The sequence below is a fragment of the Tursiops truncatus genome, chromosome 10 (assembly GCF_011762595.2).
Source record: "Tursiops truncatus isolate mTurTru1 chromosome 10, mTurTru1.mat.Y, whole genome shotgun sequence".
Classification (NCBI taxonomy): domain Eukaryota; kingdom Metazoa; phylum Chordata; class Mammalia; order Artiodactyla; family Delphinidae; genus Tursiops; species Tursiops truncatus.
The window spans coordinates 72,449,367-72,475,821 of NC_047043.1; the positions used below are offsets into that span (position 1 = coordinate 72,449,367).

The 26,455-nt window shown below is 37.7% G+C and overlaps 1 protein-coding gene across 17 annotated transcripts in view; it reads right to left on the reverse strand.

The window, feature by feature from the left end:
• Nucleotides 1-26,455, reverse strand: part of CFAP20DC (CFAP20 domain containing) — a 291,535-nt gene that overhangs the window by 200,104 nt on the left and 64,976 nt on the right. The gene's annotated exons all lie outside the window — the stretch shown is intronic.

Consider the following 26,455-nt stretch of genomic DNA (forward strand, 5'->3'; position numbering starts at 1 on the left):
ATGTTTGAAATAAATAAATGTACCCATGTGGTTAGTGTGCTCAAACATTTTACCAATAGGATTCAGGATCAAATATGTCTGGAAGGCATTGTCATAAGGGATGCTATTAAGTCGCTTCTATAAGAAGTTCTGATTAGGAAATAAAAGGAAAGACTATATAGCGATTCTGGAAAGTAAAAGAGAACAAAAAATTCCCTTGCATCAAACAAAATATTTGATTGCAACAACGAAAAACTTACGTGAGACACAGTTTTGCTTTGCTTGGAGGGATAAGACTATGTCATTTTCATTTGAATTGGTAAGGACCGAACTCCAAACAGAGGAACATCTGAGTATAGTCCCATTTTATCAACACATGGAACAACAGGAACATTCATTCATTCATTCCTTCATTCACTCACATATTCAACAATACTCCCTGAGCCAAGCAACATCCTGGGAATATATCGGGGAATACAACAGTGAAAAGGTCAAGGTCTCTACCCTCCAGGAGCTTTTATTCTAGTGGAAAAGGCAGGTGAATAAAGTATAAAGAGACAAAATAAATGCACGTTATCCTAAATGCAATGAAGGAAACAAAAAAGAGACTGAACTAGAAAATAACAAGAAATGAACTACTTCAGACAGTAAAGCCAGCAGGGCTAGGAATTAATAGGTAAGGGAGGGACATGAGGTAGAAAGGAGAGGTAAGAGCCAAATCACGCAGGGCCTTTATGCTAAGGTAAGGGGTTTATAAATTTATTGTGCACAATAGGAAGCTATAAGAGGGTCAACATTCTACCATGCATGATGAATGGATATCATAAAAATAAACAGATATGGTCTCTTTTATTTATTGGGGTAAGATTTGAGTAACTGATATGTACAGATTTTAGTGTTCAATCTCATGTATTTTGGTAAATGTGTACACCCATGTAATCACCACTCCAAATAAAACATAAAACATTTCCATTACCCTAGAAAAGTACCCTCCTGGTCCCTTTTAGTCAGTTCTCACTCCTGATTTTTATCACCATAGATGAATTTTGTCTGTTCGTGAACTTCTTATAAATGGACTGATGTAGAATACACTCTTTTGTGACTGGCTTCTTTCACTTAACATGAAGTGTTTGAGAGTTATCCATGTTATAGTATGAGTCAATAGTTCTTTTCTTAAATTGCTGAGTCTTGTATGGCAAAACAACAATTTATTTATTCATTCTCCTGTTGATGAACATTTGTTTACAGTATTTGTTTTTTATGAATAAAGCCTGTGTGACTATCTATGCTTGAAGAGTCTTCTTGTGGATATGTCTTTTCATTCTCGTGAAAATCAGGAATGGGATTTCTGGGTCATTGGGGAAGATATATGTATAACTTTACAGAAGCAGTTCTCTAAAGTGATTGCAGTGGTTCCACATCCTCAGACTTTAATGTTAGCCAATTCTAGTGGGTATGAAATGGATACCATTGTGATTTTATTTGCATTTCTCTTATGAATAATGACATTGAATGCTTTTATATGTGTTTACTGGTATGTCTTGTGAAATATCTGTTAAGTCTTTTACTCAGTTTTTATTGGTTGTTTCCTTACTATAATTCTAAGAGTTCTTTACATATTTTAGATACACGTCCTTTGTGAGATATATCTATAGCTATATCTATAGCTATATATCTATAGTGAGTATTTACTTGCCTGTTATCTTAATGGTATCTTTTAAACACTTTTTATTTGGGGACTTCCCTGGTGGCGCAGTGGTTGAGAGTCCGCCTGCCGATGCAGGGGACACGGGTTTGTGCCCCGGTCCGGGAAGATCCCACATGCCGCGGAGTGGCTGGGCCCGTGAGCCATGGCCGCTGAGCCTGCGCGTCCGCAGCCTGTGTTCCACAACGGGAGAGGCCACAAGAGCGAGAGGCCCGTGTACCGCAAAAAAACCAAACCAAAACAAAACAAATTTTTATTTGGAAATAATCTCTAAGCTAGAGGAAAGTATCAAGAATAGCAAACAGAAGACTCTTATATGCTTTATCTAGATTAGCTTATTGCTTAATGATGACTTTTAATTAGCAGAATTTTTTAATTTTCATCATGTCCAGTTGATCATTATTTATAGTAGTGGTCTTAAAAAATCCTCACCTAGTCCAAAGTTGCAAAAGTACTTTCCTTTGTTTCCTTCCAGATCTTTATAGCTTTAGTTTTTACATTTAGTTTTTACATTTACATCTACGATCCATCCCACATCAATTACTTTATATTGTGTGAGGTACTGGGTGCGGTTCTTTTCTTTCTGTATGTTTATCCAGTTGTCCCAGCACCATTTATTAAAGACTCTTCTTTAGTCACTAAAATGCCTTGGTACTCTGTTGAAACTCAATTGACTACAAATGTGTGTGTGTGTGTGTGTGTGTGTGTGTGTGCACGTGTGTGTCTATTTCTGGACTCTCTATTGATCCATTTGTTTCATTTATCCATTCTTACACCAATGTTATACTGCTTTGATTACTCAGATTCACAGTAAGTCTTAAAACTAGGTAAAGAAACTCTTCAACTTGGTTTTGTTCAAGGTTTTTTTGGCCCTTGCTTTTCCATATAAATTTTAGGATCCACTTATCATTTTCTGATAAAAAAAAAGCTGTTGAGAGTTTAACTTGGATTGTGTTGAATCCATAGATCAATTTAAGGAGAACTATATTGAGTCTTCCAATCTACTTACATGATATATCTCTCTATTTATTTAGGCCTTGTTTAATTTGTTTCACAATGTTTCATAGTTTTCATTTTAGAAGTCTTGCATATGTTTTGTTAAATTTATTTCTAAGTATTTTATTTTTTGATATGACTGAAAATAAATTTTAAAATTTCATTTACCAGTTGAATGCTATTAGTATATAGAAATGCCATTGATTTTTGGTATACAGGCCTTGTTTCCTGTGACCTTACTTAATTCACTCGTGAATTCTAGTAACTGTTTGGTAGATTCCTGAGAATTTTCTACATATACAATCATGTCTTCAGTAAATAAAGACTTTTACTTTTGCTTTTCTCAATTTTTATACTTTTTATTTATTTTTTCTTACATTACTCCCCTGGTTAGGACCTCCAGCATATACTAAACAGAAGTGATGAGAGTAGAAAATCTTGCATTGTTCCTGATCATAGGGGGAAAGCGTTCACTATGTTTCTATTAAATATGATGTTAGATGTAGGTTTCTTTTTTCAGAGGAAGTTCTCTTCTATTTCTAGCTTTTTGAGAATTTTTTTTTAATCATGAAAAGGTGTAGAACTCTGTCAAATGCTTTTTCTGCATTGATTGAGATGATCCTATTGTTTTTCTCCTTTATTCTTTCCATATGTTGAATTATATCAATTGATTTTCAAATGTGAAACCAACCTTGTATTCTTGGTATATATTTGAATTGTGCTAGCATTTTTGTTGAGGATTTTTATACCTATGTTCATGAGGGACACTGGTGTGTAATTTTCTTACAAGATCTATGTCAGGTTTTTTTTTTTTTTTTTTGCGGTACGTGGGCCTCTCACTGTTGTGGCCTCTCCTGTTGTGGAGCACAGGCTCTGGACGCGCAGGCTCAGCGGCCACAGCTCACGGCCTAGCCGCTCCGCGGCATGCGGGATCTTCCCGGAGCGGGGCACGAACCCGTGTCCCCTGCATCGGCAGGCGGACTCTCAACCACTGTGCCACCAGGGAAGCCCAAGTTTGCTTTTTATTAAGAAAAAAGTAATAAGACATTGTATGACCCAGCATATGACTGGTGAATGGCTTATATGCACTTGAATTTCTTTGATGCTAACATTTTAAAACTTTAAACCATTAAAAACTACCTTCCCTTTACATCCAGTCAATACTGATCTATCATCTACTACTTTTTAGGACATTTCTTCATATTTCTGGGCAATTATGGCACCTGAATCACAATTTTCCTCTTCTGTCATCATTCTGGGTGACTTTAAAGAGAACAAGTTTTAGTATCTTTTTTTTTTTTTTGCGGTACGCGGGCCTGTCACTGCTGTGGCCTCTCCCGTTGTGGAGCACAGGCTCTGGACGCGCAGGCTCAGCGGCCATGGCTCATGGGCCCAGCCACTCTGCGGCATGTGGGATCTTCCCAGACCGGGGCATGAACCCGTGTCCCCTGCAGTGGCAGGTGGACTCTCAACCACTGCACCACCAGGGAAGCCCTAAAGAGAACATGTTTTAATCTAAACCTAAACCTCTTCCACAATCACAACCAATACTTCTATTCCATTTTAGCAACTTAGATGAACAGTCCTACTCTATAGCCAATCACTAGAAACTATTAAACTTTGAGGTCTTCTGTTCAAATTTTCCTCCTGATTCATTAGTTCATTCAACTAACATTCAGTCAATTCCTTAGTGGCACAGTACAAGGCACTAGAGACATGGAAGTAGCTAAAACATGGAAATCATATTCTAGTGTGGGTGTAGGGGAAAATAATTATTCTTAAGTAGCTGTTTTTAGCACATTCCATAGACATTCTCTTATTAAATCTCACATCAATCCTTCACTGCAGGTAGTATATTCATCCTCCATTTTTTAGATGATGAAACTAGACTCTAGAAACCAAGACAGCTTCTAGTCCATAGACATACAGCTAGTAAGTAGCAGAGACAGGTATTAAAACTTTTCTCTACAGAATCCATTGTCATTTCTGTGATAAAACTCTATGTCCACTACTATACCAGGCTTAAGTTCTTTCATTCATTTATGCTGAGTGACTACTATTTGTCAGACATGTTTTGACAGCGACAAGAGTGCCTGGTTTCTGTACTTGCAGAACCACAGCCAAATATTTTCAATAGAATACTTGTTTATCAGATAAAAACCATGAATCCTTTCACTTCTCCCCCCTTTTCACTCTTTTAGAACCGTTTTCTGTTCCATTCTGGATTCCAGTTCTGAATCTGATCTTCCAATAGGTAACAAACGTGTGCCTTCCAACCACTATACCATGTAAAGCCTCCTGAAAGGGTGATCTCAAAGTTTGCAAGACTGGAGTGTAATCTGTTGGAATGTGGTAATTCAACTAAAGAAAAAAATCTACAAAGTATCAGAAGGTTGTCTGCTCAGTACATAATCAGAACAAGTGACTTAGACTACAGTATCTGATACGTAGAGTCCCCAAAGGTATTATTATCATTATTAAATATCTATTATTTATTGGGTATTTTCTATATGCCAACACTGTATTAAGCACGCTCTATGCATTATCTCACTTAACCTTCCCATAAACGCTACAAGATATCTACTACTATTATTTCTACTTAACAATGAGGAAACTAAGGCTTAGTATGGTTAAGTGACTTTCCTAAAGTCACATATCTATCAGAGTACAGATATACACTCAAATCTAATTGATCCCAACATCTACATTGTTAACCACATGCTTACTTTCTTCTGGGGCAGGCACTGCCTATAAACATATCCATAGTAGCATAATCTTTGCTCCTGGGGAAAAATATTTAATATCTGATGGCTAACACCCTTACCTTTCACTGTGTTTGGAAGAAAAGAGCCCAAATTTGCCTCTCTGTGTGTGCGTGTGCACATCTTTTTTCCATTGACAAATTCTTCCTTTAGATTTGTTTAAAAAACCCTCAGATCCAAGAACTATTACCTTACAATTAAAAGCTCAGAGGCTAATCTTACTTTACTCATTTCCATGTTCTTGCAGGTCACTTCACTGTCTCACCATAGGCCTCATATACTTATAATCCTCTCAGCTATTAGTGAGGGCCACCGAGAACAACTGATTGCTTCCTATCCTTAACATCTAGGCTTCATCAGTCCAATTAGCTGTCACAGCCTGTCAAAGTCACTTCCCAAATAGTTTCACATCTGTTTCTTCCTTCGGCTTCTACAGCTACAATGCTAGTTCGGGTCACTTGTTGCTTTAAATATTCTCCCTTACTAGTCTCTCTACCTCTCATCTTTTATCTCTCAGTCCATTCTTCATGTGGACCAGCCATGGGGACTGAACATCACGCTTTGTCATCCTATAGCCTAAGGAATAAAGTTGAAAATAGAGCTCCTTATCTTGTTATTCAAGGACCTCCAAAATCTGACCCTCAGCCATTACTTCAATACCACCTTTCACCATGTTCCTCTCCATGTCACACATCATATAATGAGAGTACAAGATGCAAACCAGGGGGATTTCAGAGATATCAGGAGAGAATATCAGAATTGGGGTGGGAGAAAGAGTGGAGTTGCAGAATAAAGCTAGGGTTCGGTTGTTGGGAGTCTTAACATGAGATACCAAGAAGATCTCCATAGGGGAGAAACCGAGGCTGTAATTACAAACAGAAAAGGATGGGAAATGGAAGAGCAACATCTAAATCCCTACCATGTGCCAGAGCCTGTACATCATTTCACCAGTGTTATTTCATTTATTCCCCTCAACCGCTCTTTGAAATAGGAATTAATATTCACATCTTACTAATGTAGTTAAAGGCTCAGAGACACTACGCCACTTGTTCAAGGTCTCAGAGCTAGTACGTGGCAGAGCTAGAAATCGATCTAAAAAGACAAAGCAAGAGGAATAAAGGATGGTAGTTGTCTGGCTTAGCGTTTTTGAAAAGTAACATGCTTACTAGGAAGAAAAGGGTGTGTGTAACAGGCCTGAACCCCATTCTACCCCTTTACTAAAGGGCATTCCAGCAGAGAAAGGGGACCAGCCAAAGCTCCTTGTAAACATGACTGATCTTTCGGCAAATACACTAATGGTATTTATCAGGGTGAAAGTCCTTAATGAAATACTTTTTGCTGGATGTACCTGATCTGTCTAGGACTTCTTATGGTTAATAAACCTGGAATTCATGCACTCACGGGGCATGGCTCCCTGGAAAATGTCACATAAGCCATAAATGTAACAGCTCCCATTGGGTGAGTGATATTCTCTCAGAATCACTATCTCAGGTACTACTTAAGAGAAGTCATCTGTTAAGTGTGGGCCTAAGTGCATTGAGAAAGGACTGGAAGACTTCAGTGGCAGTCCTGGATCTCTTTCTGCTTCACAGGTACTTCAATACTGGCTAAAATCTCTGAGTCTTCTGAGTCTGTTTGACAATTCAATCCTTTGAGCTATCTCATATGGCTGGTTATGTTGTGCAGCCTCTTGAAAAACTACACCCTCAAAAGTAGATTCTGAGAAAAGGACATAGGTGCCCATAGTTTAGGTGATTCCATGAAGCAGGAATGAAGGAGCAGGAAGAGGAAGAGAGCAAAAGAGGAAAGGCCAAGATCAGGATGCACTGGCTCCGACACTGCTATAGGCCACAGGGGCTCCATTCTACCAGGGTATCTGGAGACAGGTACAGAACACTTCCCAGATAATCCATTTGAAGAATGGGAGGTGGGAGCCTATATCCACTGACTCCCAATCCCCAGTGGTTAAGAGTTGCCTCTGGGGGGCTTAACTCCCCAGTATTTCCAAGATGTCAGGCTTCTACTGCATCAAAGAAGCCCTTGGGTGGCACTAGATAAGGGATGCTGTCCAATCAAGCTTGCACCAAACTGCTCACTGCAGCTGCAGCTGATACCAGAGGTGGACCCAGAGGACGTAAGGTGGGACACTGGAGTGGGCTGCCACAATGACAATACCAGCATTCTTGCTCCTACTTAAACATACTCCATTCTCTTGTATTTTCATGCCTTTGCTTATGCATTTCCCTTGGAAAGCCCCTTCCCTCATTATGCCACTTGAACTATATTCATCCATCACAGTTTGGATTAGATATGTCACCTCCTCCTTGAAAACGTCTTGGATCTGTAAATTAAAAATAATCACTTTTTTTTTTTAAACTTACAACAGCATGTTTTCAACCCCTAACACTGAATTCTTTCCATTCCCCCTTGGTGCTCTTAGGTCAGTAACTATAGTCCACTTTATAGGCCGTGATAGATGCAAATCTTTTCCTTTGTTTTTACAGGTGAATAACATGTGGTCTCATATATCTCAGTTTTACCACTTGCTAGTAACATTTTGAGTTTAAAAGGGTTACTAGAATTTGGTATTGCAAAGCCCATTTTAGAGTTTAAAGCAGTCTCTCATTCTAAATTCCACAAAGAATTTGTAAAGTTCCTAATATGCAAATGTACAAGCACAAGAGAAGTAGAATTTCTGCAACTTAGGGGAAGGACAATTTGTTACAAATTCATCATCAAGTGTTGTCATCTTGAGTTGATTGTAGTTTTCAAGAACTGATATATATGTATATATATTTTAAAAATAATAAATTGTTATTATTTTAGACTACTCATTACCAACAAGTGGGGAAATAGGCCATAATACTGAGCAATAACTTTGAAGCCAGAGTTTTTGGGTAAAAATTCTGGCTTCACCACTTCCTAGCTTTGTGACAATAGGCAAGTTACTTAACCTTTTGTGCCTTAGTTTCTTCATCAGTAAAATGTGGAAAAATAATAGTACTCACAAGATTGTTGTGAGGACTGCATAAGTGAATATACATAAAATGTTTAGAACAGTGCCTGGCACACAGAAAGCTCTACCTAAGTACTAACCATTATCAACCTGGGGGGCTGTGGATTGTTTACTGAATGCTTTGTATTTTTGGCCTTTAATTTTCTAATTACTAAAATTTGACTGGCCCATACGTGACAACATAATCCTCTACTGATGTCCCAACCTCCAAACTGGAAAGTGGGAATGGGTGGGGCTGTGAGCCAAGACATCTTTCATCCTGCCGTGGTGAGTCTTGGTGAAAAAATATGGGTGTCACTGTAGGCTGCTACCTACAGTCTGTTTCTTCTACTGGCCTGAAAGGTCTCTGATGACTGAGACCACATCCTGGTTATCACAGCATCTCACAGAGCTTGGTTCAGAGTTTTGTAGTTAATTGGGAAACAGCTGCTCAACTGTCTTTGTTGAAACCCTATTGGAATCATATATTTGCATGTCTATTTATTAAGCACCTACATGGTGTCAAGCCTAGAAGGAGATACTGGGGATATCGCAGTGAACAAAACGAAGTCCCTGCCCTCATGAAGCATGTTTTAATAGAGGAAGACAGTAATAAACAAGAAACAAATAAACAAGTACACATATGTCAGCTCTCAGTAAGGGCTATAAAGAAAAGTAAAGTACAAAAAGGTGATAGAGATGGGGTGGAAAGTATTATTTACGAAGAGGTAGTTAGGGAAGTCTTCCCAAAGAAGGTGCCATTTGGGCAAGAGTTGAATGAAATGGTTGGAACCATGCAGATAGCTGGGAGATTCCAGACACAATACTCCTGAGGACTATGCAGAAATCTGTTCCTCTCTGTAGCAGGTCTTCCAATGTAATCCAACAAATATATATTAAGAAAGGTGAGTCCCCTGGGCTGTAAAAGCTTGATAACCACACAATGGGTCCATGGCATGACTCTGCCCTCGTGGAGGTCAGGTGTTGGTTTGCACAAAACAGTTCTCAGTCAAATCTAACTATTATGGCTCTGACTTCTGGAAGAATTTCTAAATGATCATGTGCCCAGCTTAGGACAAAGGTATTAGAGGACTAAGCCACTCACATGATGATGAGGTTTTATTCTACTGTCTTCGTGAAAATAAATATGCAAACATTATCTCATAATCAAGAGTAGTTGGTTTTGGAGGGAAAACAAAATCATGTACTAAGCTTAAATGGTTCTGAAAGTAAGCTGAATTGCTACTTTAAAAAATTAAAATTAGTCATTCATGAGAGAGAGAGAATATAAATGCATATATGTGACTACTTAAAAGCTTCATTACGCTTATATGCTTTTTTTGGGGACAATTTAGTTGCTGCAAGGAAGGCTGCTTGTAAAACATCTCTTCTCTTGTAATACAGGGTTGATTTTCACCATCTAAAACCTCCTGTGACCTAACAAAGCAGAAAAAGACAAGCAACAGTTGCAACACTCCTCTTACACTTAAAGACACATTCTTTTTTAAAAAAACATATAGGGGTTAATACATTTTTCTTATATCTGTAACTGAGCATTTACAGCTAAGGGTCAGCAATGTGATAGAAAAAGTAATGAGACCACGATGAGAAAAAATGGGGTAGTCAACAGGAAAATCAATCTCATTTATTATAATATTCTAGTGATCAGCAGGTGTATAACTCTCCCAGCTATGGTCATTAACGACATTCATTCCAAACTTAACATCTACATTTGCAAACCATTTGAAAGTAAAATTACTTTTCAATTCAATTTTCAATTCACCTTTTTATCTTCATCTTTGACAATTTTTTTTTCACAGTGGCAACCTCGGTGAGTATTTGAGTAAATGGTAGCAACCTTCCAAGAGCACAGATAAACTCATCTATTCAGATTACCTATTCACTTTGCTTCTGTATATACAATGATTTTTTAAAAACACCTTTATTGGAGTATAATTGTTTCACATTATTGTGTTAGTTTCTGCTGTATAACAAAGTGAATCAGCTATACGTATACACATGTACCCATATTCCCTCCCTCTTGTGCCTCTCTCCCACTCTTCATTTCCCAGCCCTCTGGGTGGTCACAAAGCACTGAGGTGATCTCTCTATGCTATGCAGCTGCTTCCACTGGCTATCTATTTTACATTTGATAGTGTATATATGTCCATGCCACTCTCTCACTTCTTCCCAGCTTACCCTTCCCCCTCCCTGTGTCCTCAAGTCCATTCTCTACGTCTGCGCCTTTATTCCTGTCCTGCCCCTAGGTTCTTCAGAACAAATTTTTTTTTAGATTTCATATATATGTGTTAGCATATGGTACTTGTTTTTCTCTTTCTGACTTACTTCACTCTGTATGACAGACTCTAGGTCCATCCACCTCACTACAAATAACTCAATTTCATTTCTTTTTCTTTTTTTTTTTTTCTTGCGGTATGTGGGCCTCTCACTGTTGTGGCCTCTCCCGTTGTGGAGCACAGGCTCCGGACGCGCAGGCTCAGTGGCCATGGCTCACGGGCCTAGCCGTTCTGCGGCATGTGGGATCTTCCCAGACCAGGGCACAAACCCATGTCCCCTGCATCAGCAGGTGGACTCTCAACCACTGTGCCACCAGGGAAGCCCCAATTTCATTTCTTTTTACGGCTGAGTAATATTCCATTGAATATATGTGCCATATCTTCTTTATCCATTCATCTGTCAATTGACACTCAGGTTCCTTCCATGTCCTGGCTATTGTATATAGAGCTGCAATGAACACTGTGGTACATGACTCTTTTTAAATTATGGTTTTCCCAGGGTATATGACCAGTAGTGGGATTACTGGGTCATATGGTAGTGCTATTTTTAGTTTTTTAAGGAACCTCCATACTGTTCTCCATAGTGGCTGTACCAATTTACATTCCCACTAACAGTGCAAGAGGGTTCCCTTTTCTCCACACTCTCTCCAGCAATTATTGTAGAATTTTTGATGACAGCCATTCTGACAGGTGTGAGGTGATACCTCACTGTAGTTTTGATTTGCATTTCTCTAATGATTAGTGATGTTGAGCACCCTTTCATGTGTTTGTTGGCAATCTGTATATCTTCTTTGGAGAAATGTCTATTTAGGTCTTCTGCCCATTTTTGGATTGGGTTGTTTATTTTTTTGATATTGAGCTGCCTGAGCTGCTTGTATATTTTGGAGATTAATCCTTTGTCAGTTGCTTCGTTGGCAAATATTTTCTCCCATTCTGAGGGTTGTCTTTTCGTCTTGTTTATGGTTTCCTTTGCTGTGCAAAAGCTTTTAAGTTTCATTAGGTCCCATTTATTTTTGTTTTTATTTCCATTTCTCTGGAGGTGGGTCAAAAAGGATCTTGCTGTGATTTATGTCATAGAGTGTTCTGCCTATGTTTTCCTCTAAGAGTTTTATAGTGTCTGGCCTTACATTTAGGTCTTTAATCCATTTTGAGTTTATTTTTGTGTATGGTGTTACGGAGTGTTCTAATCGCGTTCTTTTACATGTAGCTGTCCAGTTTTCCCAGCACCACTTATTGAAGAGGCTGTCTTTTCTCCATTGTATATTCTTGCCTCCTTTATCAAAGATAAGGTGACCATATGATTGTGGGTTTATCTCTGGGCTTTCTATCCTGTTCCATTGACCTATATTTCTGTTTTTGTGCCAGTACCATACTGTCTTGATTACTGTAGCTTTGTAGTATAGTCTGAAGTCAGGGAGCCTGATTCCTCCAGCTCCGTTTTTCTTTCTCAAGATTGCTTTGGCTATTTGGGGTCTTTTGTGTTTCCATACAATTGTGAATTTTTTTGTTCTATTTCTGTGAAAAATGCCATTGGTAGTTTGATACGGATTGCACTGAATCTGCAGATTGCTTTGGGTAGTATAGTCATTTTCACATTGTTGATTCCTCCAATCCAAGAACATGGTATATCTCTCCATCTGTTTGTATCATGTTTAATTACTTTCACCAGGGCCTTATAGTTTTCTGCATACAGGTCTTTTGTCTCCTTAGGGAGGTTTATTCCTACATATTTTATTCTTGTTGTGGTAAAGGGGAGTGTTTCCTTAATTTCTCTTTCAGATTTTTCATCATTAGTGTAAAGGAATGCAAGAGATTTTTGTGCATTAATTTTGTATCCTGCTATGTTGCCAAATTCACTGATTAGCTCTAGTAGTTTTCTGGTAGCATCTTCAGGATTCTCTATGTATAGTATCATGTCATCTGCAGACAGTGACAGCTTCTTTTCCGATTTGGATTCCTTTTATTTCCTTTTCTTCTCTGATTGCTGTGGCTAAAACTTCCAAAACTATGTTGAATAAGAGTGGTGACAGTGGGCAACCTTGTCTTGTTCCTGATCTTAGTGGACATGCTTTCAGTTTTTCACCATTGCGAATGATGTTGGCTGTGGGTTTCTCATATATGGCCTTTATTATGTTGAGGTATGTTCTCTCTATGCCTACTTTCTGGAGGGTTTTTACCATAAATGGGTGTTGAATTTTGTCAAAAGCCTTTCCTGCATTTATTGAGATGATCATATGGTTTTTATCCTTCAGTTTGTTAATATGGTGCATCACATTAATTGATTTGTGTATACTGAAGAATTCTTGCATTACTGGGATAAACCCCACTTGATCATGGTGTATGATCCTTTTAATGTGCTGCTGGATTCTGTTTGCTAGTATTTTGTTGAGGATTTTTGCATCTATGTTCATCAGTGATATTGACCTGTAGTTTTCCTTCTTTGTGACATCTTTGTCTAGTTTTGGTATCAGGGTGATGGTGGCCTCGTAGAATGAGTTTGGGAGTGTTCCTCCCTCTACTATATTTTGGAAGAGTTTGAGAAGGATAGGTATTAAGTCTTCTCTAAATGTTTGATAGAATTCACCTGTGAAGCCATCTGGCCCTGGGCTATTGTTTGTTGGAAGATTTTTAATCACAGTTTCAATTTCAGTGTTTGTGACTGGTCTGTTTCATTTTCTGTTTCTTCCGGGTTCAGACTCAAAAGGTTGTAGTTTTCTACAAATTTTTCCATCTCTGCCAGGTTGTCCATTTTATTGGCATGTACTTGCTTGTAGTTATCTCTCATGATTTGTTCTATTTTTTCAGTGCTAGTTGTTACTTCTCTTTTTTCATTTGTAATTCTGTTGATTTGAGACTTCTCCCGTTTTCCCTTGATGAGTCTGGCTAATGGTTTATCAATTTTGTCTTATCAAGGAACCAGCTTTTAGTTTTACTGATGTTTGTGATCATTTCGTTCATTTCTTTTTCATTTATTTGTGCTCTGATCTTTATGATTTCTTTCCTTCTGCTAACTTTGGGGGTTTTTTTGTTCTTCTTTCTCTCATTGCATTAGGTGTAAGGTTAGGTTGTTTATTTGACACTTTTCTTGTTTCTTGAGGTAGGCTTGTATTGCTATCAACTTACCTCTTAGACCTGTTTTGGCTGCATCCGATAGGTTTGGGGCCGTCATGTTTTCATTGTCATTTTCTAGGTATTTTTTGATTTCCTCTTTGATTTCTTCAGTGATCTCTTGGTTATTTAGTAGCATATTGTTTAGCCTCCATGTGTTTGTATTTCTTTACTGTTTTTTTTCCTGTAATTGATATCTAGTCTCATAGCATTGTGGTCGGAAAAGGTACTTGACACGACTTCAATTTTCTTAAATTTACCAAGGCTTGATTTGTGACCCAAGATATGATCTATCCTGGAGAATGTTCCATCAGCACTTGAGAAAATAAGTGTATTCTGTTGCTTTGGATGGCATGTCCTATAAATATCAATAAAGTCCATCTTGTTTAATGTGCCATTTAAAGCTTGTGTTTCCTAATTTATTTTCATTTTGGTTGATCTGTCCATTGGTGAAAGTGGGTTGTTAAAGTCCTCTACTATTATTGTGTTACTGTCGATTTCCTCTTTTAAGATTGTTAACATTTGCCTTATGTATTGAGGTGCTCCTACGTTGGTTGCATAAATATTTACAATTGTTATATCTTCTTCTTGGATTGATCCTTGATAATTATGTAGTGTACTTCTTTGTCTCTTGTAACAGTCTTTATTTTAAAGTCTCTTTTGTCTGATATGAGAATTGCTACTCCAGCTTTCTTTTGATTTCCATTTGAATGGAATATCTTTTTCTATCCCCTCACTTTCAGTCTCTATGTGTCCCTAGGTCTGAAGTGGGTTTGTTGTAGATAGCATATGTACAGGTCTTGTGTTTGTATCCATTCAGCCCATCTGTGTCTTTTGGCTGCAGCATTTAGTCCATTTACATTTAAGGTAATTATTGATATGTATATGCCTATTACCATTTTCTTAATTGTTTTGGTTTGTTACTGTAGGTCTTTTGTTTCTCTTGTTTATCAATTTTATCTTCTCAAGGAACCAGATTTCCCTAGAGAAAAGCTGTCTAGAGAAGTTCCTTTAGCATTTGTTGTAAAGCTGGTTTAGTGGTGCTGAATTCTCTTAGCCTTTGCTTGTCTGTAAAGGTTTTAATTTCTCTGTCGTATGTGAATGAGATCCTGGCTGGGTAGAGTAATTCTGGTTGTAGGTTTTTCCCTTTCACCACTTTAAATATGTCCTGCCACTCCTTTCTGGCTTGCAGAGCTTCTGCTGAACGATCAGCTGTTACCATTATAGGGATTCCTTTGTATGTTATTTGTTGCTTCTCCCTTGCTGTTTTTAATATTTTTTCTTTGTATTTAATTTTTATAGTTTGAATAATATGTGTCTTGGTGGGGCTTCCCTGGTTGCGCAGTGGTTAAGAATCTGCCTGCCAATGCAGGGGACGTAGGTTTGAGCCCCGGTTTGGCAAGATGAAACATGCCACGGAGCAAGTAAGTCCGTGTGCCACAACTACTGAGCCTGTGCTCTATAGCCCATGAGCGACAACTACTGAGCCCACGTGCCACAACTACTGAAGCCTGTTCGCCTAGAGCCTGTGCTCCGCAACAAGAGAAGCCACCAAAATGAGAAGCCCATGCACCACAACAAAGAGTAGCCCCACTCGCCAGAACTAGAGAAAGCCCGTGCACAGCAACAACGACTGAACGCAGCAAAAAATAAATAAATTAAAAAAAAAATTGTGTGTTGGCGTGTATCTCCTAGGATTTATCCTGTATGGGACTCTCTGAGCTTCCTGGAATTGACTATTTCCTTTCCCATATTAGGGAAGTTTTCAACTATAATCTCTTCAAATATTTTCTCAGTTCCCTTCTTTTTCTCTTCTACTTCTGGGACCCCTATAATTTGAATGTTGGTGTGTTTCATGTTGTCCCAGAGGTCTCTGAGACTGTCCTCAATTCTTTTTATTCTTTTGTCTTTATGCTGCTCTGTAGTAGTTATTTCCACTATTTTATCTTCCAGGTCACTTATCCGTTCTTCTGCCTCAGTTATTCTGCTAGTGATTCCTTCTAGAGAATTTTAAATTTCATTTATTGTGTTCATCATTGTTTGTCTACCCCTTAGTTCTTCTAGGTCCTTGTTAAATGTTTCTTGTATTTTCTCCATTCTATTTCCAAGATTTTGGATCATCTTTACTCTCAGTACTCTGAATTCTTTTTTCAAGTAGACTGCCTATTTCCCCTTCATTTGTTTGGTCTGGTGGGTTTTTACTTTGCTCCTTCAACTGCTGTATATTTCTCTGTCTTCTCATTTTGCTTAACTTACTGTGTTTGGGGTCTCCTTTTCACAGCCTGCAGGTTCGTAGTTCCCGTTGTCTTTGGAGTCTGCCCCCAGTGGGTAAGGTTGGTTCAGTGGGTTGTGTAGGCTTCCTGGTGGAGGCGAATGGTGCCTGTGTTCTGGTGGATGAGGCTGGATCTTGTCTTTCTGGTGCGCAGGACCATGTCTGGCGGTGTGTTTTGGGGTATCTGTGAACTTATTATAATTCCTGGCAGCCTCTCTGCTAATGGGTGGGGTTTCTGTCTGGCTAGTTGTTTAGCATGGGGTGTTCAGCACTGGAGCCTGCTGGTCGTTGAGTGGAGCTGGGTCTTATTGTTGATACGGAGATCTCTGGGAGAGCTCTTGCTGATTGATATTACATGGGTCCAGGAGGTCTCTGGTGGTCCAATGTCCTAAACTCGGCTCTCCCACCTCGAAGGCACAGGCCTCATACCGGCCAGAGCACCAAGACCCTGTCAGCCACACGGCCAGGTACGTGGGTATTTTCTTGCCTTTTGGGAAGTCTGTGGTCTTCTGCCAGTGATCAGTAGGTGTTCTGTAGTTGTTCCACATGTAGATGTATTTCTGATGTACTTTTTGGGAGGAAGGTGATCTCCACATCTCACTCTTCTGCCATCTTAAAGGTCCTCTATCATCTTAAAGGTCCTCAATCATTTACAACCATTTGTGAATGTTCACTTCAGGTCAGAATGAACTTGCAAAACTGATGTCAGACTTCTGATGATTTGATTAATGCATTAGAATCATTTGTTGATGATTTGATTAATGTATTAGAAGGCAAAATGGTATTTATTTTTCTTGTTATGATCTAGGAAGGACAAACTTTCAATGTACATCTTCAGTGATGCTGTCAAATAGCTCTAGGTATCATTACAAGGAAAAAGTGAGTTTGCAAAATAGCATATTTAAGTATGTGCAGTGATGTTTAGGTATATAGCTAATATGGCTGTGTACTGAAATTTAAAGTTTTACAGAAGGTGGTTCCATGTACAAGGCCTCCCTTACACATTCATTCCTAGGCTTCACAATCATCAAAGGGAATTTTATTCCATTATTTTTTCTGGATCACTTCTGCTAAAGTTTAAATTCATTGAGGATTCTTTTCTCCTTAACAGAGAAGTAATTCTGCATGTAAAATGCTTTCACATTTTTATTAAAACACAATATAGCTCTTTTTTAGTGTTAACATTTATTATGATGCGTATTTCACATATGTGATTTTAAATTAATAACTAGTGCTCTTGGACTCTTTCTTTGAATATCACTTGATTCCCTTCTTAAAAACAACTTTATTGAGGTATAATTTACATGTATAATATTCTCCATTTTCAGCATACATTTTTAGTATATTTAGGGAGTTATGCAACCATCACCAGACAGCAGAATTCAGTTGTCAAATATTCTCATCAGCATAAAAGATCTCTCAAGCACTATGAAGAACAGTATGGAGGTTCCTTAAAAAACTAAAAACAGAACTACCATATGACCCAGCAATCCCACTATTGGGCATATACCCTGAGAAAACCATAATTCAAAAAGAGTCATGTACCACAATGTTCATTGCAGCTCTATTTACAATAGCCAGCATATGGAAGCAACCTAAGTGTCCAACGACAGATGAATGGATAAAGATGTGGCACATATATACAATGGAATATTACTCAGCCATAAAAAGAAACAAAATTGAGTTACTTGTAGTGACGTGGATGGACCTAGAGTCTGTCATACAGAGTGAAGTAAGTCAGAAAGAGAAAAACAAATACTGTATGCTAACACATATATATGGAATCTAAAAAAAAAAAAAGGTTCTGATGAACCTAGGGGCAGGATGGGAATAAAGATGCAAATCTACTACTAGAGAATGGACTTGAGGACACAGGGAGGGGGAAGGGTAAGCTGGGACAAAGTGAGAGAGTGGCATGGACATATATATACTACCAATAGCTTGTGGGAAGCAGCCACATAGCACTGGGAGATCAGCTCAGTGCTTTGTGACCACCTAGAGGGGTGGGATAGGTAGGGTGGGAGGGAGGGACATGCAAGACGGAAGAGATATGGGGATATATGTATATGTACAGCTGATTCATTTTGTTATAAAGCAGAAACTAACACACCATTGTAAAGCAATTATACTCCAATAAAGATTTTTAAAAAAATGTATAACATCTGACCCAGCAAGTCTATACCGAGAAATCCTGGAATAAATCCTTATAAATTTTACAAACATCTGTATGGATTTATACATATATTCTCAAAAGCACTTATTAGAGTTTGCTCTTATCCATTGTGAAAAGCAAAAACTGAAAACAATCTGAAGGCCCATTAATAGAGTTAAGTAAGTTATGGCACAAATGCAATAAATACAAGACAACAGCTAACAAAATGGGTAGCTTGTACATACTACCCTGAAATAATGTCCATAATATATTATTGTGTGAATAAAGCAAATGGAACGTGATTTAGTAGAAACAATTAGTGAAAATATTATGGAATTGTACTGAATTTATGGCATCACTGCCTCTAGGGCAGTGAGTGCTGTGCATTGTTTTTATAATTAAAAATTTTTTTTGAAAAAAAAAAAAGGGTGAGACATGTACCACAAACATTCACTGCAGCACTATTTACAGTAGCCAGGACATGGAAGCAACCTAAGTGTTCATTGATAGATGAATGGATAACAAAGATGTGGCACATATATAAAATGGAGTATTACTCACCCATAAAAAGGAACAAAACTGAGTTACTTGTAGTGAGGCGGATGGACCTAGAGTCTGTCATACAGAGTGAAGTAAGTCAGAAAGAGAAAAACAAATATCGTATGCTAACGCACATATATGGAATCTAAAAAAATGGTACTGATGAACCTAGTGGCAGGGCAGGAATAAAGACACAGGTGTAGAGAATGGACTTGAGGACACGGGGGGAAGGTTAGGCTGGGAAGAAGTGAGAGAGTAGCACTGACATATATACACTACCAAATGTAAAATGGATGGCTAGTGGGAAGCAGCTGCATAGCACAGGGAGATCAGCTCGAGGCTTTGTGACGACCTAGAGGGGTGGGATAGGGAGGGTGGGAGGGGATATGGGGATATATGTATACTTACAGCTGATTCACTACGTTGTAGAGCAGAAACTGACAAAACATTGTAAAGAAATTATACTCCAATAAAGATATAAAAATAATAAAGTAGGTTATGGAAAATTCAAAAAAAGAAAAAAAAGAAAGAAAAATCCCTCATGCCGTTCGCAGTCAATCCCTGCTCTCAGCTACAGCACCAGGCTATCACTAATCTGGTTTTGGTCTCTAAACATTTGCCTTTTCTGGATATTTCATATAGATGAGATGAAAATATACAAAATCTTTTGCATCTGACTTCTTTTATTTAGCATAATGTTTTTAGGATTCATCCATATTGTAGCATGTATCATTACTTTTTACTGCAGAATAGTATTCCAATATATGGATATGTTACATTTGTTTATCCATTCACCAGCTGAATTGATGAAGCTATACACTGTCTTTAGCTTTAGCCAATTTAAATACTGGTACTAAAAACATTCATGTTCAACTCTGTGTGTGGGCATAATGCTTTCATATTACTTAGGTACATATCCAGGAAGACAGTCATTATGATGGATAATAAGGTGGTATTTCGTTGTGGCTTTACTCTGCATTTTCCTAATGACAAATGATGTTAAGAATATTATTATGTGCTTTTTACCCATGTGTCCATCTTCTTTTATGAAGTGCCTATTCAAATCTTTTACCAAGTTTTAAATTGGGTGATATGTTTTCATATTAATGAACAATAAGTTATTTTCATATTCTGGATATAAGAACTTAATCACATACATGACTTGTAAATATTTTCACCAGTCTGTGGCTTGTCTTCATTTACTTAGTGGTGTTTTCTGAAATGCAAACTTTTAAATTTTTATGAAGTCCAATTTATCATTTTTTCTTTTATTATGTTTTTGTCATACTAAAAAGGGCTTTGCCTTTGTAGCAACCCTAGGTTGTGAAGAAGTTTTACACTTTTAACTCTTATATTTAGGTCTACATTCCATTTTGAGTAAATTTTTTTATACTGTGTGAGGTAAGGCTCTAAATTAAATTTTTTTTGCATGTGGATATCCAAATATCTCAGCACCATTTGTTGAAAAGACTATTCTTTTACCCACTGAATTACCTGAGTACTTCTGTGAAAACCCAAGTGACCATAAATGTAAGGTTTTATTTCTCGATTCTGTATGCTGCTTCATTCATTTATTTTCTTCATGCTAATACCTTACTGCCTTGATTACTGTAGCTTTATCGTAAATTTTGAAATCAGTTAAGTGTGAATTCTCCATCTTTCCTCTTCTTTTACAAAACTGTTTTAGTATCTTTTGAATTTCCATATAAACTTTAGGATAGGTTCATCAATTTCTACAAACAACCACCCACCCACCTGCTGGTGAATCTTTAGATCAGTTTGGGGAGAACTGTCAACTTAATATTGAATCTTCCAATAAAATGGCTGTCCATTTATTTAGATCTTTAATTTCTCTCAGCAGTGTTTTTTAATTTCGGTATACAAATCTTGCACTAACTTTGTTAAAGTATCCCTAAGCATTTTATTCTTTTTGATGTTATTGTAGAACTGTTCTCTTAATTTCATTTTCAGATTGCTCTGCTAGTATACAGAGGTACAACTGATTTTTGTATATTGATTTTCATATTCCTCAACCTTGCTGAACTCATGTTTTACTTTTCCACAGACATTCATGTTGTTTGTGATTAAAAAGTTTTGCCTCTTCCTTTCCAATATGGATGTCATATTATTTATTTTTTCTTGCGTTATTGCATTCACTAGAATCTCCAATACAATGATGAATAGAAATGGTGAGAGAAAACAGCCATGCCTTTTTTCTAATTGTAGGGGGAAAGCATTCAGTCTTTCCCCATTAAGTATAATAAGCTACATGTTTTTCCTAGATAGCCTTAATAGGTGAAGGAAATTCCCTTCTTTTCCTAGTTTATAAATATGGATCAAGGGTGTAAATTTAAGAGCAAAAACGATATGACACCTAAAACACAAGCAACAAAGGGAAAAACAGTACACTGAGTTTCATAAAAACTAAAAGTTTTTGTCCTTCAAAGGGCACTATCAAGAAAGTTAAGGATGAAAGAAAATTTTTACAAACCATATATCTGATGAGGGCCTAGTGTCCAAAATGTATAAAGAACTCATACAACTCAACAATAAAAAGACAAATAATCCAATTAAAAAATGGACAAAGAATCTGAATAGACGTTTCTCCGGAGAAGATATAAAAATGGCCAATAAGCAAATGAAAACATGCGCAACATTATTAACCAGTAGGGAAATAAAAATCAAAACCATGAGATACCATTTCACAACTACTGTGATAATAGAAAAAGACTAATAATAAGTGCTGCTGAGGATGTGGAGGAATTGGAACCTTCATACATTGGTGGTAGGAAAATAAAGTGGTACAGCTGCTTTGGAAATGGTTTGGCAATTCCTCAAAAGTTAAACACAAAGTTTATATGACCCAGCAATTTCACTCCTAGGTACATACCCAAGAGGACTGAAAATATATCTCTACACAAAAACTAGTACATGAATGTTCACAGAAGCATTATTAATAATAGTCCCAAGGTGGAAACAACCCAATTGTCCATCGACTCAACAGTGAATAAACAAAATATAGTAGATCCATAAAATGGATTATTATTCAGGCATAAAAAGGAATAAATCACTGATACATGTTACAGGATGGATAAACACTGGAAACATTATGGTAAGTGAAAGAAGCTAGGCATGAAAGACTACATATTGTATGGTTTCATTTACATGAATTGTTCAAAATAGGCATAGAGATATTATAAAGAGAAAGGGCTGGGGGTAAAAGGAGTGGGGAGTAACTACTAATGGGTAGAGGTTCTTTGGGGGGTGATGAAGCATTCTAAAATTACATAGTGGTGACGGCTGCACAACTCTATGAAGTATACTAAAAACCACTCAATCACACACTTTGAAAAGGAGACTTTTATGGTATATGAATTATATCTCAATGAAAAAGAAAGCTGTTACTAGTTCAATCACTTACGGGTGATGGGACTTTGGATAAATGGAAATTTAGGAGAAAAGAATAAGAACTATTATTTCAATTCCATTAGTATGAAACAGACAATTTTTTTGTGACACTCTTGTACTCCTGCATTCATTCAATGACTTGCAGTCATTTTGGGGTGTTGAATTGTGTCCTCCAGAAAGAGATATTCAAGTCCTAATTCCTCATACCTGTGATTGTGACCTTATTTGAAAATAGGGTCTTTGTTCATATAATCAAATTAAGATAAAGTCGTGATGGATTAGAGTGGGCTGTAATCCAATGATGGGTATCCTTAAACAGGAGGGAAATTTGGACACAGACACAGACAGGAAGAAGATGGAGGCAGAAATTGGAGTGATGCATCTACAAGCTAAAAAACGCCAAAGACTGCTGGCAAGTCCCAGAAGCTAAGACAGAGAGGCATGGCATGGATTCTTGGTCAATGCTTTCAGAAGGAACCAATCCTGCTGACATCTTGATTTGGGATTTTCAGCTGTAAGATGGTAAGTTTCTATTGCTCTAAGCCATCCAGTTGTGGAAATTTGTTATGGCAGACTTAGGAAACTACTACAGTAATATTTATGCATTCGTTATTAAAGACAAAGGGTTACAGGAATTAAGAGTCAAACTCTTGGAGTCTCAATTGTAGGGGATAATAACATCTGTCTGTTCATCTGCTGAGAGAAAACGACTGTGAAGTGTTTTATAAATACAGAATATTACTCCTCCAGATGTATGCTTCTAATTGATTTGTCAGCTCTAATGTATTGGGTCATCTCCTTCCCTTTCTTCAAGATCATCTGTTTTCAACCAACATTCACTTTCCTTAGAGAAGCTACAGTTTGGGTATAAACTGTCTACTTAAAAGAAGAACCATCTCTAACAAAAATGTGAGAATTAATATTATGGAACTCTAACATCACCCACTCTCCTACCCCCCGCCCCCCCATCAATACACGTTGCCATAAATTGCCAAAGAATTCACCTGTAGTTTAGGAAATACAACACCAAGCACTGTAACCTTTTGTTTATACATAGGGTTAGGGCATTATTTGTTCCAAGTAATGGATTATTCTGTTGAACTGAATCATAAATGACCACTTTCTGAAGACTACAATAAAGAAGATACTTGGCACTAAAATTAGAACATTTTTTACAAATCACAGAGCAGTCAGGATGATCAGTTAGCAATATAAAATACTGCACAGGGCTTCCCTGGTGGCACAGTGGTTGAGAGTCCACCTGCCGATGCAGGGGACACGGGTTCGTGCCCCGGTCCGGGAAGATCCCACATGCCGCGGAGTGGCTGGGCCCGTGAGCCATGGCCGCTGAGCCTGCGCGTCCGGAGTCTGTGCTCCGCAATGGGAGAAGCCACAACAGTGAGAGGCCCGCATACCACAAAAAAAACCCAAAAAAACTAACAAAAAAAACTGCACAAACTATGATTATGAGAGATTTCTAATGATTTAGAGTCTTGAAAACTTAGAAGAAAGTTGCTGTAAGTTGCCAGTCAGTGAAAATTTGACAGTGTCCAACAAGGGGGTAGAGGGATATCTGTCAAGTATCTCTGAACACCTCCAACATTCACTCTTTAGATTTTTCTCTCCCTCCTCACCTCTGCTCTCCTAAATGTATCATTACAGGTATAGAAGATTTTGGCACTTTAGGTAATATATACATTCTCCTGTTCTAATTTTTACATGAAAATCTCACATATCTTTAAATGGAGATTTCAAAAGTACATAAAGATACACTTACATGGATGTTAATTATAACACTAATAGAAAAATGAAGAAACGGGAAATTTAGAGGTCCACCACAGGGAATAAATAAATATACTATGCTATACCCATGCAATGATACCTATTGCAGCTAAAAAGAATAAGATTAATATATAGTATTATAGAAAGATTCCCAAGACAGATAAAGTAGAAAGCCCCACTGTCATCACACCACACCAGTTTCCAGAGAGTATGAATGGTATGATTCTATTTATGGAAAAAATAACTGTGATATCACACACACACACACACACACACACACACACACACACACACACACACATAATCTCTGAAGGTATTTACAAAAAAACTATTAAAAGCAGTTACCTTTGAAGAATGATTCTCCAAATTTTCTTATTATGGGCATATAATTTATGCCCATAAATTACATAATTATTTATAAATTACATGTAATTTATAAATGAAAGAGTTTTAGCCCAGAAGGACAAAACACTGATTAGCGGTTAACTACCTGAAATAAAATAAATATTCTATGCAAACGACAATAAAAAAAAGAATGTTAAAAAATTCTCTACCTCTGGGGACCTCAAAAAAGACGTTATGCAACATTTACAGGCACCACAAGGGAATTGTAGCTAAGGTCGTTCTACTAGGCCCATACTCAATGTGGGGAATCAACAGACTATCCTTTGAGGTCAGAGCACAATTTACTTACAGTGGTTTATCGAGTGCTTAGTTCAATACGAGTGGACACGTTGTCAATAACATTCTAATGGATGCTATAGATGACAGTTCGATGCTATAATGTACAAGCTAGAAGGCCATATAATAAAATCTATAGGCCCCTGGAGTCAGGGGGATGAAAATTTGTAGAAGACCTGAAGAAAAACACCAAGACATGTCTCGATGCAGGGCCTGATGATTGTTTTGAAGTAAAAAAGCAAACAGATTTGGTTATTATGGATTGCATTAGTGGTAACACGTTGGTGCCATTTTTATATATTCTTTTATCTTAAAAAATTCTAGTAAATGAAAGGTGAAATTAGAAAGCTTTCTTCATTTAAATTAGGCTGGAAGCTTATCAATGCAAACACATTTCCCAATTAAGCTAGACAATATGCAGAATTCACCACCTGAGCATAAGCCTGTTGGTTAGAAATAAGAGCTTGAGATGAGGAGGCAAATTAACTCATTCAGTTCTACTGTCAATCGACAAGTTTCCGGCACAAGGCTAAAGTGGTCACATGAGCTATATTTGTGCCAACATTCACAGGAGAACTATGTTTCTAGAAGGCACAGGACTATATTGCTCTTTTAAAAAATACGTCCAATTAGATATCAAGTTTATTTTATAGGGAAAAGTATAATACCTAGCATTCTCATACTTGATTTCTGAAGCATTCAATACTTTCACTTTTTTCTCTAAAGCTGGATTTATATATTATTTAAGAAATATTTTGGGAGGAACTAAAATGTGCATTCAAATAGCTCCTAAAGACTTTAAATCAGGGAGCTCCCGGGTTGTCTTCTTTATTTTTTTAAACACTGTTTCCCTTAGGGACTATTTCCACTCCCACATCTGATTTTAAATGTTATCCTTATGTTGACAATTCAATCTACACTTCTAGCCCTGACTCATTTCTTGAACTCCAAACTGCCTACTTGAATCTTTTCCTGGATATTTCACAGACATTTCAAACGGAACACATTAAGAAAAGAGCCCAAATTTCCCATCCTCACCATTCCCTAGTGGCTCAAACCAGAAAGTTAAGAGTCACTCTTGATTCAGAGTTCCTCTCTGCAAGTCTATCAGTTCTATACTGAATCCACTCCTTTCTCTATTTCCTATGCTATCACACTCTGGCTCAGGTACCACTGTTCCTTGCCTACACAACCTTCCAACTAGCTTCTCTGCTTCCATTCTCATCCTCCCTTCCAATACCCTCAAGAGCAGCCAGAGTGACCATCTTAAATGGGGATCAATTATCCAATCATATTTCAGTGGCTTTATGCTGCTCTGAGAAAAAACAAATCTAAATTCCTAGCTTACAATGTCTATAAATTACCTACTCTTCCTCACTCATGAGGCCTCATTCTCTATAGTCAGGGACCTCAGAGGAAACAGAGTTCACACCATATGGTTCAAATGGAGAGGTGATTATGAAATGACTCCTTACAGAGGTATGGGCAGGGTTGAAGAAACAAAGGATGGTCAGAAATGGAAAAATAATAACAGTGGGCAGCCATTACTATTCCTAGGTCTTCAGGGGAGAGGGGAGGACTGGAGCCAGAACAACTGCATCTTAATAGGAGGGGACATCAGCAGGAGGAAAGGGAAGAAATTCGTTGCCTTCTCTCTTCCTGCCCTCCGATCTCCCACTGCTACTTCCTGTTTTTTGGGAAACCTTGGGGTCAAAGGAGCCTGGGTGATAAACACAGTGTGATGTGGGAGAACAGGAGGGATCTACCTCCCAGAACAC